Raw genomic sequence first — 22,803 nt, 5'->3', positions numbered from 1 at the left:
AACTTTAAAAATATGCATATATAGAATTATCAGCTATACCTAATATTATATATGTAAAATATGCATTTTACAAAAATAGAATTACACTTTGAATTTTTTTTTTTTTTGTGTTACAATAAAAATCTTTATTTAGGTTTGGTTTAGCACAGGTTAAGATATACTGGAGTCACAGAGCAATATGCATTAACAGGGTACAACAGTTCATAAAATCTGAGTAACTATGTACACAAATTTCTTAAACATTCAGTCACCTAAAGAGAAAATGCACAAATGTATGGTGGAAAAAACTGCATCTCACACTGAAACTACTATAGGACTCTATCCACAAGTCCAACTTTTAGTGATGTACTACTCTACTGGGCAAACTTGGCAGTCACAAACGCACATCTACGCTAACAGGTCTGAATGGTGCCGAGGTCTAGGAACAGTGTGAGTGAGAATGCCCTCACACAGCTCAGGTTCCAGATAGCCACAGATTTATACAGACATCATTATGTTATACTTTAAGGAAAGATTTCCATTTATAACTTGACATTAACTCATATAAAAATAATCTGACCCTACACAAGATATCCTGTTAGCAACAAAGTAATTAACTGTTACCATTTCCAAAGTGGCAGAGGTATTGAAGCAAAGGGGAAAAACAAACAAACAAACAAAAAACAACAAAAATACACCCACGAAAAGTAAATGTTTTGTGACAAAAGTATGCGTTAATTTTCTGGACAGTATCCTCTTCCAAATTAAATGACACTGTATAAAAGTTTGCTGGAAAAAATATTACAAAACTGAACCCTGTGCATTGACACTTGAGTCCAAGCCATTCTGAACATGGCGGGAACCCACAGTTTGGTGACCTTCCCACTCCCTGTTTTCTCCTCTTGAGGGTCATGATAGAAGTGGTGTGTGAGAATTTTCACTGTCCGTGGGAGAGTCTACACTTTCATAGCCTGCACTGAGTTGGTTCACTTAACTACTACCTCCTCTGCCAGTTCTCTCCTCCGAGCTGTTGGAGGCCTTATTACCATTTCCTGGAGAGGAAGGCCAGTCATCTTCAATTGTGTCCCCCTCCCTGTGAAATCCAGACCCAGGCGACCGCTGCCGGGAGGAACTGCCATTACTTGGCCCGTGGGCCAGCTGAGTGAGTCTTTACCTGTGGTCTCTGCCTGTCCTACAGGCTCAGAAGCTGTAGTCCTGCTGCGTCTTGGGGCTGGGGCTTGTGACGGCTGTTGTTGGCAACTGAGCTGTTGGCGTGTCTCCTTCAGTTGTTGCTGAAGAAGTAGAATGGTCCACTGCATACCCTGTACTTCTTCGTCAAGTTGAATGATGAAGTCATTCAATTCATCCTGACTGCTTTTAAGCTCCTCACTATATTTCTTCTGTAAAGCCAACTCCGCTTCAACTTGTGCAATACAACCCTGGGACAGCTGCCTTCCAAGCCCTGGTTCTCCTGGATAAGCATTCGACACTTCGCCATTAACTTTTTGCCTGTTTGGCTGTCAGGCATAAACTTCCAGGCACGCAGTTCATTTTGGGCTTGTTCCAGTTTGTCTTTAGTCTGTTCCAGTTCACCTTTCATTTTTAGGAAAAACAAGTTGATCACTGGGTCTGCCATTGTTGATCTCAGCTGGGCCACATTGGGCTGCTGGATTTGAGGGGTACCCTCTTGCATCTCTTGCTCCTTGGTTGATAGCCGTATTATAAGGATGTTTTCCCTGCATGCAGACTCTGCTGCTGTTGCTTTAGTTTTTCTTCTCCCTTAAGCCAGTTACTTCATTAGAGTGAAGATCTGTGTACTTGCCCTCCAAAGCTTGTACATATGCTTCATACTGTTCCCATCTTAGAATTAATTCATCTTGTGTAGTCTAATTTATCTCTTCTTTTTTCCTCTTGCACCTCTTTTGGTGTCATATCTACATCTAATGCCCAATCTATGGTCAAGAAGATTTATCCCTGTATTTTTTCCTAGGAGTTTTGTGATTTTAGCTCCTACATTTAGGACATTGATCCATTTTGTGGTGATTTTTGTATATGGGGTGAGTAGAGCTTCATTCTTTTGCATGTGGAAATCCAGTTGTTCCAGCACCATTTGTTAAAGAAACTATTCTTTCCTCATTGAAAGATCTTGGCACGCCTGTTGAAAATCAATTGACTGTAGATGTATCAGTTTATTTCTGGACTTGCGATTGTGTTCCATTGTTCTGTATTTCTGTCCTCACGTTTAGTACTGCACTGTTTTGATTCCCGTAGCTTTGTAGTCAGTTTTGAAATTAGGAAGTGTGAGTCCTCCAACTTTGTTTTTCTATCCGTTTTTTACTCTTTGCCATAAACATGCTCAAGTCTCCCTATTTTTAAAAATTATTTTTCCTTAACTTTTTTTGTTGAAATACTTTATCCTTATAATTTCTCCACTTGTCTGTCTATCTATCTTCCTATCTTCCAGTCCTTTATTATAGCTATCAGTCCAGTGTCTACCAACTCGTTTAAGAAATAGGACATTATACAGTTGAAGGCCCCTGTGTATCCCTCCCTGTTAGTATCTTCCCTCTTTCCCTCCTTCCTGTGAGCAATTACTGATCTGAATTTTGCTTTACTATCTTGATTTTTATTATAGTTTTAATATGTATTTTATAAAACAAGTTAACTTTTGCCGGGTTTTAAACTTTAACAGATGGGATCATATTATACATCCTTTTATGACTTTAGTTTTTCATGCAATATTGGGAAATTCAGCTATGTTACATGTAGAGTTTTAGTACATTCATTTTTTTAGTGCTTAAATTCTGTTGGATAAATATACCAGTTTATTCATCCATTTATTAATGGACACTTGATTGTTGCCAATTTTTTTTACTATTACAAATGCTATTGCCAAACATGTTGTACATCTTGTACATATAGGTGTAGGGATTTCTCTAAGGTATGTTTTATTTAGCAGTGAAATTGCTAAATCAGTACTTATGAGCATCTTTCATTTCATTGGATAGCACTGGATTCTTTCCTACAGCAATTGGGCCCTTTCTACTGACTTGAGCCTGTGTGAAAGTTCTTGTTGCTCTGCATCCTCTTTACCACTTGACTTGCACAAAGTGGGTTGCACTTTGCCAGGCTGCTGAGTTTAAAATCGTATCTCACTGTGGTTTAATTTGCATTTGCCTAATTACTATTAAGGTTGAACACATTTTTATATATTTATCTGACACTTAATAGTTTTTCTTTTGTTCATTTTTGGGTGGAGGCTTATTTTTCTGTTTGTCTTTTTTTAATTGATTGGAAGAAATTCATCATTTATTCTGAATACAGTGGTCTCTCTTCCTTTACGCAAGGGGGATACCTTCCAACACCCCAGTGGATAAAACCACAGGTAGGACTGAACCCTATATATGAGGTCTGACAATTAATTTCGCGAACTCGTCATAGAAAAAGTGCTACATTCCTCATTGCTGAATATCACTACAGTCACCTTTGAAGTACTCCCCTTGGGAAGCTATGCACCAACACCAGCGCCTAGTCCACCCTTCACAGCAATTTTGGAACTCTTTTTCTGGAATGGCCATCAGAGCTGTTGTCATATTACCTTTGATGTCCTGAATGTCAGCAAAATGTCTCCCTTTCAATATTTCCTTTATCTTCAGATAAAGAAAGAACTCATTGGGGGCCAGATCAGGTGCGTAGGGAGGGTGTTCCAATATAGTTATTTGTTTACTGACTAAAAACTCCCTCACAGACAGTGCCGTGTGAGCTGGTGCATTGTCGTGATGCAAGAGCCATGAATTGTTGGTGAGAAGTTCAGGTCGTCTAACTTTTTCAGGCAACCTTTTCAGCACTTCCAAATAGTGAATTTGGTTCACTGTTTGTCCAGTTCGTACAAATTCATAATGAATAATCTCTCTGATATCAAAAAAGGTTAGCAACAGCATTGCAACAAGTTCGTAATTGTCTGACCTTGTATATTATATTTTTTCCTATAGAAACATAGTTATGGTAAAGTTTAATTTATATATTAGGCACAGTAAGAGATTAACAACAATAACAAATAATAAAATAGAACATTTATAACAGTATACTCCAGTAAAGTTATGTGGTCTCTCTCTCTCAAAATATTTTACTCACCCTTCTGATGATGATGATGTGAGATGATAAAATGCTATATTAAGTCAAGAACTTTTACCTTTCCACTTCAAGGAAGGACTTTATGGCTTTTTTTGGCATATCCAAATTGCTAGTATGACTCCTCTTGTACTTTGGGGCCATCATTAAGTAAAATAAGTGTGACTGGAACACAAGCACTGTGATACCACGACAGCCGATCTGATAACTGCGATGCTACTCAGTGCCTAACGGGCAGGTCGTACATACAGCGTGGATACGCTGGACAAAGGGATGATTGACGTCCCGAGTGGGGTGGAGAGGGACGCCCAAGCTTCCATCACGCTGCTCAGAATGGCGCACGGTTTAAAACTTAGGAATTGTTTATTTCTGGAATTTTCCAGTTAATATCTTTGGACCGAAGTTGACCATGGGTAACTGAAACCATGGAAAGCAAAGCCATGGATGGTGTGGGAGGGACTATTATACTAATCATTTGTCATTTTTATACATTACAATTGTATTCTCCAGGTTTGTGGCTTTTCTTTTTTTCCCTAAGTTGCTCTTTCATAAATGGAATATACATATTTCTTTCTTGAATAGCTTTTGGTTTCTTTATATAACATCATTCTCCAAAATGTCGCCTTGTCAGGGAATGTGTGTGGGTGTAAGTTGACAAGTTCAGCAACAATAACCCTTCTGCTTGTCATGCTTGATTCTGGTAGTTTGAGTCTCTGATGGTATTGCTATATCATTCATATTTTCAGCATGGGGATTCTGAAGATTTAATGGCTTTCAAATCTCTACCCTCTCTCTCCTAACATTGTCAGTTTTGGTCCCACTGTGCCCCCCTCTTAGTTGGGAAGGTGTGCTCCAGACTGCGCTTATTTGACGGAAAATGGAGCTTGGGGTTTGCTTGGTGACTGCAGCTGTACTGATTGCACAGAATTTGATTTATTTCCTGGAATATTTTTTACTTCTTTCTAATCCTGCTCAGTATTTCTTTTATTGCAATGAAAGTAAAGGTGTTGGTAGCTTGATTCAAGTTGTGCTATGTGTACCCATTTCTGATATTTTTGCAGCTGTTATCATATGTGTTGCATACTCTCTGTGGCATAATTGTTATGCATAGACTTCTGGAAAGCAGAGACTCTGTTCTGTGTATTATTTTCAATGTCTGAGGTCTAGTGTATTTGGCAAATATAAGGCAGTTATCATTTAATTCCTCAGTCTTTCTCCCTTCAATGTAAACAGAATTTTCCATTTTTTTTCCAGCTGTTTTCCTTTTTCCTATTTTCTCCCCCATTCATGAGACAGTAACCCCAATGATACAATCCAACTGTTAGCTTTTGACACTTTGAAGCTGATGGAGAAGTTTGTGAGTTTCCAAATAAGAGGTTCGGAGTGGAAAGAAATGGACATTTGGCAATTTTGGATTGTTACAAATGGTCATTTCTTTCATCAGACTCCATTATTGCTCCCAGTTCTCGCCCTACTCCTTGCACTTTGCCTATGACTTAAGCACTTTCCACTGTGGGAAGATTATACTTCCTCTGCTGTGCTGTTGTTTGGCTTGGCCACCTGACTACTTTGGCTAAAGGGACTTGAGCAGATGTAATACAAACAGAGACTTGAAATGTACTTGGCAGTTGGTTTTGTCCTCTTCTGTTTCCACCTTTGTTATGAGATGAACATGCATCGCCTGCTGGTTCTAGAACAGTAAGAAGCATGTGGAGTGGACCTGAACCACCCCGGAGCCCGAAGCCCAGCTCAGTCTGGACCAGCTGAGCCCCAGCCCACTATGTGTGGCTGTTACACACCACTGAGGTTTGTAGTGGTTTGTCTGTCGCAGTAGCTGTCTGATAAAATGTACCTTGTGGTTGTCTTGCATATTTTTTCTCAGCTTACCCATGGCTTATGGTGTGCTTAAGATTCTCTCTTCCAATACAATTACACAGAATTCATTTATTTCTTTTGAGCTTTGTCCTCACTGCCTCCCTTTTTAGCTTAGTGAGAAAGATGGTTTGACAAGAGCTTGACTTTTTCTCTTTTCCTCCCTCCCCGAGAAGCCATTGAAATAGATTCCCAGTATTTTAATTTGTGTAGTGGCTGTTCTCTAAGCTAGACAGAGATTGGGGAAGGGATTTATCTAGAAGGCCCTTCCCATTGGAGTTTTTTAAAATGCTACTGACATGGAATATTGTGTGCGCATGTGTGTGCACCCGCTTTCTCAGTATAACCTTTTTAGTGCCAGGTGTCTGACCTTAATGAGTCTCAGGTAGAAAACTCGAGAATCACTAGAATGTAAGCTTCATGAGAACAGGGAATTCTTTGATTTTGATCAATGTTGTATTCCTGGTTCCTAGAAGAATGCCTGTCACGCCATAGACACTTAGTATACAGATTACAAAATGAATGATGGTGCCTGAGTGGGTGGCTACCCCTGCCTCACTCATCCTGATGTCCACTGTTCTTCCTCCAGGTTCATTGAAGCAGTCAGTTGTGGAGGGAAACTGCCCCGTTTCCCGGGCTGGCTGTTGGCCTCTCTGCCCTCAGCTGCTCAGTGCCGTTCCTGAGTTAGCAGGAAGATGCCGAGGGAAGCACGAGGGCTTCCAAGAGAAGATCTGCCCATAGTCAGGCCCAGCCACTGGCTGTACTGGAGGTCCTGGCCAAGTCCCAGGCTTCTCAGTGTCTTCATCTGTGAAATCAGCCACCTAGGTGATACAGCCTCTAGATTTCCTTTTAGCTTTCACATCCCATGATTCAGCCTCCTAAACAAACCAGAGGTGTTTTTAAGACTAATAAAAACCACAGGAGAAGTTTTATTTTATAGCATCATATGGAAAACTGTATCCCAGCAGGACCGTGGTGTATGTGGTGGGTTAATCAGGTTTCTTCCTCACACCTTCTTAAAGAAATTCTCAGAGACTTAAAAAAGAAAAAAAAGATGCTCGTATAATTGAATTTTATTTAAACTATTTATGAAACTCTTACTTCATGGGATCATTGCAGCAGCTTTGCAGGCAGGTAGTGGTGTGCTTTCAATGGCTCGATTTTATTTTCTCGCTTGCAAAAAAGCAATTTGGAAGTTTAGGAATTATTTATGGTACTGTGGGGATAAACACAATCTGCTAAGTTATTTTTCTTTTGTCATGTTTTTTTAAGATCTGTTTCTGTATGTTGGGCTAGAAGCAATGGCTTCATGAAATGGCCATTTTGTTATGTCTATCGGCAAAATGAAGTAATGTCATTAGGCAAAATTTATGCCAGATTTTCAAATTGTGTTTTTTAGTTGGGGTAATTCAGGAGTTGGTCAAGTGTAGCAGTTCTCACAGTACATGAAATAGAACACTGGATATTATTAGGTGTTTAACAGAAAACAAGATTTGGTATCAAACTAAACGTGGAAAATAGTAACAAGTTGAAAAAGTTCTATTGCTCTCTTTCAGGAAAGCATCTCTGAGCTAAGGAAGAACTAACTATGCTAAGAGATGGAGCGAGCAGCATTTCCTAAGCTTAGTTGACCCCAGAATCCCTTTATGAAAGGTCCTTTCTGTGGAGTGTATCTTAGGAAGGACACTTAGGGAAATGCTTGTCCATTGCTGCTGGGTTGACAGTAAACTAGGAGGCGAATAGAAGTCTATTTGGGGGAAGTAACACCAAAGTATAGTAAGATATTCTTTTTTCATTTTACCTTGGTCAGTACCTTCAATATGAGGAGAAGCAGCTGATATTAACATACAGAATTTAGAACACTCATTGGTATTTTAGACTATTTGTCTGTGGAACCCTAGAAATTAAGGATTGTGGGCTTTGAAGTCATTAGGAAGGAAACGCTCTCAAAATCCATTATTCAGTACTTCCATTTATTAGAATCAGCCTTAGTTGTCTTTGTCCACCCCTTCAGCAAATGTTTTGTAAGTCTGATGTAGCAGGCCCCATGTTCGGCCTGCAGGTACAGAGGTCGTTTCTGCCTGGGAGGGACTTCCGGTCCAGTGGTGGAGACCGACAGGTCATCTTCTGGGGCCCTGGTGCCATGGTAATCTGTAAGGAGTAAAGGGTTCCTGGAGGGACTAGGTACGGCTTCACCGAGGTTATAATGCTTGAACTGAGCAAAAAAGATTGAGTAAACCTACCTAGTGATGGGTGTAGAGTGAAGAGGAAATCTTTTCTAGGCCAAGAGTGTAGCTAGTGCAGAGACACGAAGAGTGGGAGGCAGTGCTCCTTCTTCTGGGACGACCAATTAGTCTTAGAAAAACCAGGGCACATGCGAGTCACGTAGAGAAAACTGAAGTCTCCTGGGTAGTGGTCAGCTCTAGCGGCTCTAGAAGGGCTTGAAAGGCAAAATAAAAGACCCAAAATCTCATCCTTCCAGTAGTAGCACACGGTTAAAAGATTTTAAGTAGGAAAGAGACGTGGTCAGGTTTGTGTTTTAGAGACTAGTGTCACTGTGGACAGTGAGTGGAAGAAATGTCAGTTGAAAGGCAGGGAGACCAGGTGGGCAGTGCAGACTAAACGAGAGTGGGAGCTGAACAGGGGCAGGAGGGAAAGGGGGACCAGACGAGTGAATCAGAAGTTACCGCCAGTCCATGTGCACAGGGCCCCACTGCTGGCACGACGAAGAGGTCGTGGGCGTGGCAGTCACAGTTCTGGCTGCAGCAGTCCCAGGTAGAACTGCCACTCGGAACCTTTGGGTGTACCTCACCGCCATACGCCCTCCAGAGAATGAGAGGGGAATTTCATAGTCCCCACCCCACCTTCTTTACCTTCAGAGGCCTGAACCATAAATAACTAGCAAAACTTCTTTCTCCTCATGGAGGCATTTTTTAAGAGAGAGGCAGCAGATCTCCTCTGAAGTTCAAGTAACATTTCTGTTTTAAAAAGAGCTCCTCTGAATTGTGTAGGCCTCGAGCCCTACAAAACCTGGATGCGTTCCTGGATGAAACGCGTGTGCTGAAGATGCTTCTTACCTCTTCTAGACCATTGTTCTGGCCGACCTGGAACAGGCGTGCTCTGATCCTCTGAGGCCAGCTGTGACTGCCCCTGGGAGAACAGCTGGTTGATGAGTTGGCTACGTTGGTTGTATGTCCCAGAGACATGCCTCTCACGGAGCACACCTGAGTGGTCTCTGTGTAGCTCCCTTTCTCTGGGTGTGGGACTTTGTAGTTGAGTCATTTGATTGAAGCCATTCTTCCTTGTCTGTGGCTGGTTATTTCTCTGTTAGCCCTTGAGGGTGCTGGGTGTTGGAGCTGCTCATTAGTTGCACTGAAATTCTTTGTCATTGGGGAAAAGCTGGGGAACAGAAAGGACAGGGTCTCATGGGACTTGCTTATTCAGCTCTTTACTGGATATTGCTGCCTGGTTTCCTTGACCACCGTGAGGTAGATGTGCATGTCTGTACAGAAAATATCAGGAGCTTTTGGCCAGAAAGATAGAACTTCACTGACAAATCTCAGTACCTAACCTATAAAACGAGAATAATAATATGTACCGCCTTGGTTTTGATGAAGAGAAATGAATTAATGCATATAATGTGCTTAGCATGGCGTCTGGTGCATAGTAAGTGACCAAAAAGTATCAGATCCTTTCTCCCTTCACTTTAACCCTTCCATCCTGCGGGGAATGTTAAAGTGGGAAATCATACTGTGAATACCCTGAAGTTACTTGTCAACTTTTTTCACCATTTGTGTAGGGACATTTGGGGTGGGAGGACAGTGGGGCAAGGGAGAGTAATTACATTTTTCATTAGATTCTCAAAGAGTTCTGTGGCTTAAAAAAGTTAAGAACCATGATCTGGTCTAATACCCTTATTTTGTATGTGAGGAGTTAATGTTGTCTCATGGGGCAGTTTTAGTTGTGTGTGGTGGGGAACCACTGCAGGTCTGATTTGAGAGGCACGGAACGAGTCCTGACTAGTAATGCCGCCTGCCTTACGGGGCTTCCTGAGACAAGTGCAGTTTCTTAGGTGAAAGCACCTCTTACCCAGGAGGGCGGAATATTCATCAAATGTTTATTGAGGAAAGGGTGAGGTAGGCAGGTAGCCTTTGTAGGAAAGGTAGATGCTTGGCCAGTGAGGATGAGTGAGGCAGAGCTCCTGTCTTCGAGGAGCTAAGGGTCTGATGAGGGAGATAGCACACAGTGCACGTGGCGCCCCGGAAATGTGTTATCACACCACGTGGAGAGCAGGTGGGAGTCAGCGAAGCTGCCCCGGAAGAGTTTACCTAAAAGGGTGTTACTTCAAGCTCTCTCTCTCTCAATCTCTCTCTCTCTCTCTCTCTCTCTCTCTCTCTCTCTCTCTCTCTCCCTCCAGTTTTTTAATGAAAATACAAATGTATGATCTGTTTCTTCCTTCTTAAAAAAAGTAGTATACTATATTATTTTACAATTTTCTCTTTCACTTACAATGTGTTTTAGAGATCTTTGTAGGTTGGAGAGCATATGCATTCATATTCATAGATGCCTGCTTTTCCATTCAGCATATGAGCCATAATGTACTGAACCAATGCAGAGTTGATGGGCATTTTGTGTGCTGTCCAATCTTTTGCTATTAAAACAGTGTTTCAGTGAGTAGATGTGTGCACATGTCACATTTCATATGCAGGTATCTCTGTGAGATTCGTTTCTTGAAGTGGAATTGCTAGGTCAAAGGTTATATGTGTTTGTAATTTTTATAGACATCACGCCTATCACGTGGATCTGACAGACAACCATGTCAGGCTGCCTGTTTCCATTCCTACCTGTGGTGTGTGCGAGTGCTTGTTTCCTCACACCCCACCAGCGTGTGTGTGAGCAGGCATTTGGGTGTTTGCCAATCTGACAGACAAAAACTATATCTAAAGGTCATTTTAATTTGTATTTCTTCTATTTTGTATTTTCTTTTGTAATTTATTATTTACTTATATCCTTATTATTTTTATAATTTTGATATTTTATTTCTATTTGTATTTTCTTTTTATGTGTTTGAGAAGCATTTCATTTTCTATTCTATGAATAATCCTCATTTTTTTTCCCAGTAGAGATTTTTAAGTGGGGAAATGATATGATCAGATTTAGTTTTTTTTTTTTCAAGAGACTTCCAGAACAGTGAAGAAGTGGTAGTAGGAAGATAGCTGTTAATCCAGATTGGAAAATGCTATCGTGATTTTCAGCAGCGACAGTAGAGACTGAGAAGAGAAGGTGGATTGCAAGGATATTTCTGGGGTGCACCAGCAATATCTGTGTGTGGATTGGATGGGAGGAGGGTGAGCAAAATGGAGATGCTGAGCTAGTGCTGAGGTGTCTCAGGGATTCATGGTGCTGTTTTACAGCTGGAGAGAAAAGGGGATGGAGGTTCTTTGCAGCTCTTAAGTTTGAAGTGCCTCTGAGACATCCAGGTAGACATATCTAGGAGATAGTTGGACATAAAAGATTGGAAAGTGTAAGAGAGCTTCATAAGGGATTTTGGCATTGTCAATGTTAAAAGTCATGAAATTATGATAATGTAAGAAAATCACCATAAAGAGAGAAGAGAAAGGCCAAGGGATATAAGGTTTCAGAAAAACAAATATTCTCTGGGGTTCCTTTATCTTTTGAAACCAGTAGAGTTCATTGGCATAAAGGGAGAATTTCCATGTGGTTCAGGTCTTCATTCATTCATTCTTCATCCATTCATTCAATGTTTACTGAACACCTGGTACTACCAAGTAGCGACAGAAATGTAAAGCTGGAGATGGTCCCTGCCTTCATGGATGTCACAGTGGGATGGAGAATGTGGACAGTAAACCGCAGTCATGGTGTGACACGACACTGCTCTGAAGAGGGGCGTGCGTCGTGCTGTGGGAGCAGGGAGGTGGCCTCTAGTGTGCCTCGGGGCGTCTTCAGAAAGGCCTCCCCTCTGAGACGTGAAGAATAAATGAGACTTAGTGGTGAAGGGTCTGGGGAAGGAGAAGCACGTTCTGGGTCAGGACCCAGAACTTGTTTCGTGAGGTAAATGTTTTAGGTTTGGCCTTCTGTCTGGTCTCCGTTGCAGAGTCAGGTCTGCCATTTTGGTGTGAGAACAGCCATCAACACAGGTGGGTAGGTGTGTACAGCTGTGTCCCAATAGATCGTTACTAGGGACACTGAAAATTTCATAGCATTTTCACATGTCATGAAACAGTATTCTCCTTCTGATGTTCTCAACCATTTAAACATGCAAAATTCATTCTTGGCCTGTAGTATGCTGGCTCCTGTTCCAGGCAGGAGAAACATGTTCAAAGGTCGAGGGCAAGAGAAGCACGCCGGGGCTTCTTAGCTGGTCTGCCTGCGTCCAGGTGTCCAGTCTGCCCTGCATGCAGTCACTAGTTAGATCTAGGCCGCCTCTCACTAGTTCTGTGCTCTCTGAATGACTTTCAGTGATTCTCCAGGAAGGTAATTGAGATCCCCCGCATGGTCTGCTTTGTTTGCCTCAACTTCTTTTTGGAAAAAATTCTACTCCACTGATAGGAACATAGTACTTTAGATAGCCATCGGAGGTGCTGTAAACGCTGAGGGCTTCCTAGGTTACTGCGGCATCCTATATATGCATACGGAATTAGCTTTCATTCTGAGCTTTGTGTCTATTTCCTGGGAAAGTTGCTTTTGGATTAATTTACACATAAAAGTCCTATATTTTCATCTCATTTTTATCCTGCCACTTCAGGTAGAGGGAAATAAATGAAAAAGTCTTCATATGTTGGCTTCTAAGACTTTATTACCTTAGACAGCTTCATTATGTTTGTGGAAATCTAGTGTGCTTTGAAGGAATTAATCTAGCCTTACTCGCAATCTGTATATGTTTACACAGAGTGAACAAACATTGCATTACGTTTCATGAAAATTCAATTATTCGTGTCTTCAGGAAACATGTTCTGCTTAGTATTTAATTCTCAAATAAGTCAGTATGATGGTTCTTGAACTGTCATAAGAATTTGGGATTTTGAGCTCACTGTTTACTTTTACAATCCATGGAGATGTGGCTCATTGAGACTTTTCATCACCACAGCCCTGGCCCTGTATTTGAGGTTATGGCAGCATCTGTGTCAGTGATATGGGCTAATATATGCTATTATTCCTGCTAGATTTTTCTTGGAATTAAGAGAAGTAAAGTTAAGGCTAATTCTCTACACAATTAATATTTTACCTTGGAATCTACTGTGTTTGGAATCTATCTGGACTCTGTATGATACTCACCTTACTGTTTCTTCCACAAGATTGCAACCTTCTTGAGGGTAGGAACCATACTTAATTCATAGGTGTTAGTGGTTGCAATATTCAAAACTCCTGAAGAAATGCTAAGTAGTTTTCAGCAGGCAGCGATGGAGTGGGGTGTTCCGTGGCCAGGGGAAGATCTGAGTCAGGCTGTGTGCCTCGTAGCTTGCAGTCTTTGAGGAGCGAGGTGTAGTTGGGTGTAGCACAGGATGGGAGTTGAGAATGGATCAGAAAGGTAGATTGGGGCCTAGACCCGGAGGCACACAAGGCCATATTTAAGGGTTGGGAATGGGGAACCACTGGAAGTTTCTAAACAGAAATCATGTGTTGAGATCAGCATGTCATATCTGGTGCTTCCCAGCGTGGCCTTTCGCTGCCCCTCTAGCTTTCCCTGCCACTCGTATCTGTAGGTACTCCATGCTCTGAGGAGCTCTGGAATGTGCCTTGTGCACTGGTCAGTGTTTCCCGACAGGATACTAGGTGTCCCAGCACTGCTTGTCAGAGTGTGCTGCAATCTGTTTATCACTCTGCCTCCCCACTGTTCGTGAGTTGTTGAAGAGAGGAGATCAGGCTTCTTGATTTCTGTGTCCTCAGTGCTTCACACACGCCTAATCTTTAGTAGATACTCAGTAGATATTCATCGAGTGTGTGGATGGGTGAATGCATTCTGGCACAAAACCTCCCTTTGTGCTGCAGGATAGATTGGGTGGCGCGCGATGAGGCCATGAGATTGGCTAGGGGCAGCATGTCGTAGCCTAGGAGAGGGAGATTGAGTTTTATCTGTGACCACAGAAATCCAAGGGCGGAAGTGGATTCCCGAAACCTGAGGAAGCAGAACTGACAGCGAGCAAACGGATCAAATGGGTGTCCCGAAGAAGCCCAGAAAAGCAGGAAGTAAAGATGGGGCCACTGAAATGCACCCCATCCTGTCATATGTTGTTGGGGAATGCGGAAGCCACTCTTTATACATCTGATAATTTGCTTAACTGAGGATTAACTGCTTTGGTTTAAAAAACTCTATTACTGAAGGTTGCACAGCAGAGTAAATAGTGGAGTCCTGGAGTACTAAAGCATCCTTTGTTTAATTATTCAGTTTACTTAGATCTAATCATAACACAGTTCTACAAAGGCTATGAGATAGCAATGTCTGTAAATATAGATATGTCTGGATAAAACAAAAATCACAGAGCAAAAGGTAAAAGAAAAATAAAATTAGGAAAATAATAAAGGGTTAAGGTGGCACTAGAGAAGTACTCATTTATGTCAGTTGCTATAAGGAGACACAGATTTGGCTCTAGATGCCTAATGGTAAAAAGAAAGTGGGAAACACAATTAATACTGTCTACAGTGTCTGCAGGGTAAAAAACATGCCCTTTTTTTCCCAGGGAAAGCACAAAATTCATGCCCATTGTATCACGGAAAGCTGAGAGAAAATCCCCCCTCATCTATGAAGCAGAGTATCTTTAAAACAATTGAATTCCATAATGCTCTTTGTATCCATTAGTCTTTTCTTACCAGTGTGATAGATTTTGATCTGCTCTGTTAACCATTACATGGTTAACATGTAATGAAGTTAATTGTGAAAGATCTCTAGAACCCAAATCCACAGATGATTTCCAAAACCCATTTTCTGTTTTTGACCAACTGCTCTTGTGATGAGTCAATACTTGCAAGCTCCTGTGTGTATGGCATATTGCCATGTTTTGATGGTACAAAAGTATGTAGGAATTTCTTTAGGAACCCACAGTCCCAGTGGGCAGTCTAGGTGTAAACACATGGCAAGTGTGTTACGTGCAAGAGTTGAATGAGATAACCACCCAGGAGAGCGAGCAAAGCAGTACCTGGTCCACTGCTATGTACATGCTGAGGCAGTAGATGAATTCAGAAGATGGAGAGACCAATGGCCAAAGGAGGTTTGAGAAGGGGGATGAGCATTTTAATGATAACCTCAATACTTGTATCATTGAGTTTATGCACTAAATTGGAAGTTGAATTATTATTTGCTTCTTCTAATAAATTTTGAATTTTAGTACAGCTTTTAGAAACATCATGTTCTTTTTGTTTTGTTTTGCAGAAAAGCGTGCCTAGTAGTTTATCAGTACCCTTTGGGGTCACTAAATATGTCCTCCATTCCATTGGTCCGAGGATCCTGCTTTCTGCTGTCACTCCTAAATGCTGAACCCACAATCTTTTTGTCCTAATTTACATTCTTTTATTTCCAGTGGTTTGTACTGTTCTGAAAATATAAACACTTGTTTTTCAAGGGATAATCTTTTAACAGTCAAGTCTTTGTCATTCTAATCTATAATCTTTGGATTTTCAGTGCTCTCAGGGCAAAGTCCAGCACCGTAGTTGCTGTGCCCTCCTGGTAGTGCCTGCTCTTGCTCTGGTCCTGACCCCTCTTTAGCAGCGCCAAGCCCTCCTGCCCCTGGCACTTGGATTCCTGCCACACAGGCCTTTCAGTTCTTCCTTGCTGCTCAGGCCTTGAAATACCCTTCCTTCAGCCCAGACTGCCCTGGTCGGGCAGAGGACCTGAAGAGACCCCGTCATAGCACCGGTATGCCGCCGCCGTGGCAAGCGTTGCCACTGCCGTGAGGTGAGGGTGACTGTGTCTTCATTCCGTGGCCCCGATTCATCCCCCTCCCAAGACTGTAAGTGCCAGCGGTTCACAGCCGACCCTGAGCATCTCGCAGTGCCTGCTGAGCACTGATGATTACAAACACTTACTTTCCAACAGTAGTGTCGTCATGAGGTTCCCTTCTCTGGTCTCCATTCAAAATTGCCGTGATTATCGTTCATTTGTTATTTGTTTCTTAGCCTGCAAATGGTTACCAAGCACCTTTTTGATTTTAAATCTTTGCAGAAGTTTGCAAAAAGCCACTTCAAAGATGACACAAGTCTCTATTTGTTGCCTTTAAAAATATCTACACTTTTAATGCCAAGGGAAGATTTTTGAAGCTTGGGTACATGTTAGTCCCCAGGGAGCCAGTGGGGAAGGCCAGACGTGTTCATCAAGTGATGTCTGATGCAGTTTCCCGAGCGATTTCAAAGGAGAGTCATGGCGGTACTCTCAGAAACTCGAAGCAGCAGCATTGTGAAAGCAGTTTGTTGTTTTCCTTTCATTGACCTTAAATCAGGATGTTTCCCCCATTCTGCTCCCAGTTGGGTTTTATTACCTTCATATTCTGTGTCATGGATGTTCTTCACATTTTCAAAATGAAATTCTTTGGAGATCTATAAACTGCTGCTTTCTAATTCCATTGCTCTTAATGAGAGGGCACAGAAAATGCAAGAAGCTGGGTCATGAGGGAGAGCGGAAAGTGCTTTATACTCGGTGTCAGGAGACCTGGATAATAGAGGGGATCCTTTGACAGCTCCAAGCCCTCCTTTCCTCGTCTATAAGAGGAAGAGATTGAAGATGCTATTTAAGATTGTTTATAGTTCCAGTTTATACATGCCTACAATACATCAAGTTTTGCTTGTTCATGTGACAAATTTTTTTTTGCTCGCCTACTGTGTGCCAGCTGCTCTCTAGGTGCTTGAGATAAGCAGAGTGTAAGCAGATGAACCTTCTCACATGGCTGGAGCTTGCGTTCTAGGGGCATTTGACGGTTTTGATGTTTACTCAGTACCAGCTTCATACAGTTCTGTGTGATTAAAGGGGTGTGGCTAGAGAATATGGTCAGTAAAGAGAGGGCATTTCTCATAGTGCCTGAAGGGCCAGCAGGGAGGAGAAAACATTCCTCATCCCTGTTGCTGTCCTTAAGTGTCCCCGCTTCCTGGAAGATACCCTGTCTTACAGCAGGGAGCACAGGGAGGCGAGGGGAGTGCCCCTGCGTTGGCGTTGTGTTACAAACTCTCCCAGGGACCAGAGACCAAACGAAGAGGCTGACAACTCCATCACTAAACTAAGAATTTTTCAGGGAACTTAAATACAGGGCACATCTTGGGCAGAGGGAGGCCTAAAGAGTTGTATAGTACAGGGTGGGATGGGTAGGGGTACTGGGGTGGGACCCGCCTCAGATAAGGGGAAAATGCCTGGTGTGCTTGTCTGGGGCCCGGCAGTGGCCTGTGCAGGAACCAGCCCGCCTGGGCCGTGGGGCGGGGGAGGGAGGCCTTGACGGGACAGCCTCTGAGGAGTGTTCAGAGAACAGTCTCTGTTCTGGCCAGGATCCAACTGGCGGGTGTGGAGGGGTCAGGCAGTGGGCAGGCCAGCTCCCTCCTCCACACCTGGGGGAGCGTTTCCAGCTGTTTGATTTAGTTTCCATTGTGGCACTCACTAGTGATCCTCTATGGTCCGCAAGACAAACACCTGCTTTTCCAGCGAAGCTTTGAGCCACTCTCCTGCCCTTCCCCACTGTATCTTGGCAGTGGGCAGGCGGGCTCTCGGTGTCCTCCAGCTCTCGGTGTCCTACTCTCTATCCATTCATACATACGTTCTCTTGTCTCCAGGCCGTTGTGTGGTTACTCAGCTCCCCGTGCCCTCTCAGCTCTCCGCTGGCAGCGTCGCCCCCACCATCAGGCACGCTGCGGAATGGCAGCGCTGTCACAGGCTGCTGCACGCCTCTCACTGGACACTTGACCACTAGGATCAGAGACTGCTTCTCCCTCCCTGAAGCCCCAGTCCTCGCTGTACTGTCCACACCTTGAGGGGAAGGCCTGGCTGACTTCCTTCCGTCTCAGCTCCCGTGCCTGGTACAATGCCCCACACGGACCAGATCCACAGAAATTGTTGAGCAGACTGTGGACTTGTTCTTCTGCGATATTTATTGTAGTTTCCCTTATAGTATGATTATTTGAGAGTTTTTTTATCTGATAGATCTGAGCTCCTTGTCAGCAGGGCCTTTATTTCATGTATTTATTTATTAATCCCCGGAAGCACCTGGATCCTGGGCTCAGTGAATATTTAATGACCTGAAATAAACACAGAATTGAATTCTTGGATAGTTACATTTGAGAGGTGGAAATAAGCATATGGTTTTCATTCCTTTTTCTCTGGGGGAAACTGAGTCAAAGAAAAAATAATTCATGAGTTCATGTCTCAACCAAGGCTAAAATTTGGGGGACGTAGAGGAGAGGTCAGAAATTAAGCAATGAAAGAGTACTATAATTTTGAAAAGCTTCCAAATCTCTCCCTTTATTTAGAAGTTGTTCCTACCGTTCACACTCAGATTTGTTAATACAAATTACACTTTGTTTGCTGAGAAGCCTCCTGACACTGAACAGGTTTGCTTTGGCATCAGCAAAGCCCCTGATTTAAGGTGGAGGTGAAACCCAGATCGCTCGGGCGTGGCTTCCCCATGGCTGTCGTGGGTCCTCTGCCCATCACTCAGTGGGGGCCAGAGTGTACGTCTGCTCCAGGGCACAGCTTGTACGTCTGTTCCTGCCGCCAGTGCCCTTGGCTCCCTGCCCTTTGGCGCCAGTTTGGCCTGATTCTGCTTGTCTGGGTTTAATCCTTTGTAGTCATTCTGAGCGAGGGCTGCCCATGGCTAGAAATGCCACTCTGGCATGGTTGGAAAGGGGTTTGGGCAAGAACTGGAAGGACTGTGTAACACCTGAGGCCCTGCCCTGGCTATGCAAGAAGCCCAGGCTGGCAAAGGTGACCTCGCTGCCCGGCCCGTGGAGCTCTGCTCTCCAGGAGGGGAGCACTGGCCAGCTCCTTGGCCAGCCAGCCCAATGCCCTCTGTAGTCTAGAACGGCGCGTGAATTCACAAGTGGAGAGGGCTGCAGGCGATCTGGATCTTCCCCCTCTTCCAAATAACTACTGATAATAATGAGTTATTAATGGCATAAAGTCAGGAGCTTGTTGTCCATGTAGATCAGACCCATGTGCCCTGGACAGTTATCTAAACCCATGGATGTCGGAGGCTGGCACTTCCAACCAGAAGCCTGCTGAGTGAGGACAGTTTTATTGTTTCTTCCACCTAGTCACAATGTCTGTTGTTTCTCATTCCTAAGAATGGCAGGGAATAAAGGATTATTTATTTCCCTTGATATTTTTCATTTCAAGAATCAACATGGGCAGATTTATAGTGTTCACAAACATGCTGGCAGCAATTTAATTGCAGTAAGAATAAAATTTTAGTCAGGCAAGTACAAATGTATCTGCTGTGCTGAGAAGGGCCGTTCCTGTTAAAGGGTACAGTTCTACCCTGAAGACAAATTTTATCAGAGGTGGTGGTAGTGGTGTTTCTTGTTTTGTTCTCACAGATGCCTTAGACTAAAACATAAAGAATGAAATATATTATTTTGACTAAATGGAATCTTTCAGCTGGATGTGTTGCTTTGTATAACTTTTGCATTTGTTTAACCTGTCATGTTTAACAGAACTGGTGAAACGACTGTCCCAGTGGACAGCAGGGAGGGAAATAGGATTGGCTGAGAGCAGCCGATGGATCAGTTTCTCAGACCACACCACTTCCAGGAAAACAACTAGTTCTATGTATTTTTGGAACTCCTGACTCTTGGATACTCCAGAAGCAAATTTGAATTTAGGCTATCTGTTTAACCTTTAGGGCAACATGTTGGTGTGTGTTTTCACACCGGGTGTTTTAGGTAGAGACAGTTGATAGTGGTTACCTCAGGCTTATTTCAGGTACTTTGTTTATCTCTGAGAACGAATTTATGATTTTTTTATTTGACCCCCAGTATACTGAAGTGTTGCTTTTCTATCTGATCTTCTTCTGTCACTTTCGCTGCAGTTTTATTGGCGTTTTTGTCCTCTTCTGTGCCCCTGGCATACAGTGACCCACCAGCTCTGCAGATGAGAGTGGGGTTCCCCTCCGGTGCTGCCCTGCTGGCTCTGCCCAGAGCAGGAGGACATCTGTCTGTACCTAGAGGGCCTCGGCCTCAGAGCGAGAGGGAAAATCCATGCCATCTCCTTTACTTCCTTCTTTACTCTTTTTTTTGAAGAATTTTTTTCTTTTTATTAAAGTTTATTCATAGTTTAAGTAGTCAGATGGTTCTGTAAGGTTTCGTATAAACCAGAGCAATCCGCCATGTGCCAGCCCCTCCCCCACTCCCCCGCATGCTATTTCCTTCTCCCTGGAGGCCACCGGACCCATTTCAGCTCCCACTGCTGCTTCTTGGACATTATATCGCTAAGTAACACGCTCCCACTGCTGCTTCTTGATTTCTTTCCATTTAAAACATTCTCTTTTAACTCTGCAATGTGAATTTACCATTTCTTGTGCATCCTAACACCAAAACAGGTGTCTTTCTCATCTCCCAAACTTATCTACAGTTAGAATATAATCTGGGATAGATCAGTACTTTGCATTAAGTTTTGTGACGACCTAAATGCTCTCCAGAGGTGAAATATTTAGTAAACTATGGTTATCTTTTCTCTCCTACACAGCCTTGTATTAGCTGTATTTTGTTTGCTTACTTTTGTATACTTTGACTAATTCAGAACCACATTCTGCCAGTGGTCCAAACCTACTCTCCATCCATTCGTATACATCAGGTTTTCCCTCATTTCGCCTTCCGGGCAGGTTGATTTCTGCACTTAACGGGTACTCGATGGTCATCTTGCTGTCTCTCTTTGCCATACACTTGGAAATGCCCTTTACCTCTCTTTTGTATGGAATACAGTGCTTCGTGTGTCTTCCTGTGTATTACATTAGTTAGGGGTTCAGTTGGAGGAGATAAAAACCACACTAGCTATTTTAAACAGAAAGGAATTTAAAATAGAAATTAGGTGCCGTCCAAATTACTGGAAGTCCTGGAGGAGTGGGCTTGAGGCTGGGCCTCCAGGGATGCCCAGAGCCACACAGCCGCCCTGACCTGTCCAGGGTGATGCATCCTCTGCTCCATTGGGATGGGAAGGAGTCAGGAGGCCGTCACTGGGACTGCTCCCTGCAAGAACCTTCTGCTGTAGCTGTAGTGTAAGGATCAGAACATGCTGAAGCGATGGTCTCTTCATACCCGTGAAGCAGATGACAGCTGGATACTGAACACTTGTAAAAAACCCACAATTCCCCATGCCATGCTGACTAACAGAGAGAACCCAAGCTGCAGAAGGATGGCCTCCATTCCCATATCCCAGTCTTACTTGAGTGTATCTAGCTGGAGGAACCTAATTTACTCAAAGCACCCAGTTGGAAGGGAGGCCAGTGTAGTATTGAGCTTTCTAGCCTCTGCCGTACAGAAAGGTACATAGAAGTGGATATGAATGCTGAGTGGCCTCTGCCATAGGCGCCACACTGGGCTTTGGGGGTGTGTGTGTTTCCCATCTTGTTGACATGCGCCTTCTCCTCCGGTGCCTTTCTGAGGAAGGTACACTGGACGCTGTTCCTTGAGGCGTTGTCATTTACCCTGTCCTCACAGCTGTCCAGTGATTCATCAGGGTATTGCGTTTTTGTGAAAATCTTTTTCTTTTAGAATGTTGAACATTGTCTTATGGAAGTGTTCCTGTTTAGAATTCTGAAGACATTTTAATTCCTGATCATTTATTTCTGACCATTTTTTCCTCCCTGGGACTTAAATTTTTTAAAAAATTTATTGAGGAATAATATACATAACATAAAATTACCCACTGCAAATATATAATTCAAGCATTGGTTAGTAAATTTGTAACGTTTTGCCGTCATCGATCACTACTGCCCACTTGTAGCACATTTTCGTTATCCCAGCAAGTTTCCTCCTGCCCATTTGCAGCCAGTCATCCCTCCCACCCCAGGTAACCTCTGTTCTGCTTTCTGTCTCTATAGATTTGTCTTTTCTAAACAGTTATGGAAATGGAATCATACATTATATAGTCCTTTGCCTGTGGCTTCTTTCACTCAGCATAATGTGTGCGGTTCATCCTGTTAGCGTGTCACAGTAGTTTGTTCCTTGCTGTTGAATAATATTGTATACGTTTTGTTTATCTATTCACCAGTGGATGGGCATTTAGGTTACTTTCAGTTTGGGGCTGCTTTGAATAATGCTGCTGTGAACTTTCTTTTCATAGGCAAGTTTTTGTGTGGACATGATTTTATTTCTCTTGGGTAGACACCCAGAGTAGAATTTCTGCATTATACAAGCTTACGATTAACTTTCGAAGAAACTGCTGAACTGTTTTCCAAAGTGACTGTACCATTCATTCTCCATCCCCACCAGCAATATATGAGGAGTCTAGTTTTCCTACATCCTCACCGGTACTTTGTATTGTCTGCCTTTTTGACAGACATTTCAGTGGGTGTGTCCAGGTATCTCTTTAGACTTTTAATTTCTATGTTTCCCATGAATAATGATGCTTAGCATCTTTTAATGTGCTTATTAGCCATTTGTAGTTCATCTCTGGTGAAATGTTTATTCAGATATTTTGCCCATTTTTAATTGGGTTGTTTGTCATTTTATTTAGTTGTAAAATTCTCTACGTAGTCTAGATATAAGATCTTTATCATAGAGATGATTTGCATATATTTTCTCCTAGTGTTTGGCTTGTCTTTTTGTTTTCTTAGTGGTGTCTTCCAACATGAAATAGTTTTCAATTGTGATGAAATCTAGCTTATCAAATGTTTT

The 22,803-nt window shown here is 42.8% G+C and overlaps 1 protein-coding gene and 1 pseudogene across 5 annotated transcripts in view; one reads left to right on the top strand and one right to left on the bottom strand.

Moving 5' to 3' along the window:
• The window catches only part of FARS2 (phenylalanyl-tRNA synthetase 2, mitochondrial), a 497,776-nt gene that overhangs the window by 169,249 nt on the left and 305,724 nt on the right, over nt 1-22,803 (top strand). The window lies entirely within an intron of this gene.
• LOC117026713 (pre-mRNA-splicing regulator WTAP-like) lies at nt 781-20,825 on the bottom strand (annotated as a pseudogene).

The sequence above is a fragment of the Rhinolophus ferrumequinum genome, chromosome 9 (genome assembly GCF_004115265.2).
Source record: "Rhinolophus ferrumequinum isolate MPI-CBG mRhiFer1 chromosome 9, mRhiFer1_v1.p, whole genome shotgun sequence".
Classification (NCBI taxonomy): Eukaryota; Metazoa; Chordata; class Mammalia; order Chiroptera; family Rhinolophidae; genus Rhinolophus; species Rhinolophus ferrumequinum.
Note: the sequence above shows the minus strand (reverse complement) of the source record. Positions and strands in the feature narration are given on the sequence as shown.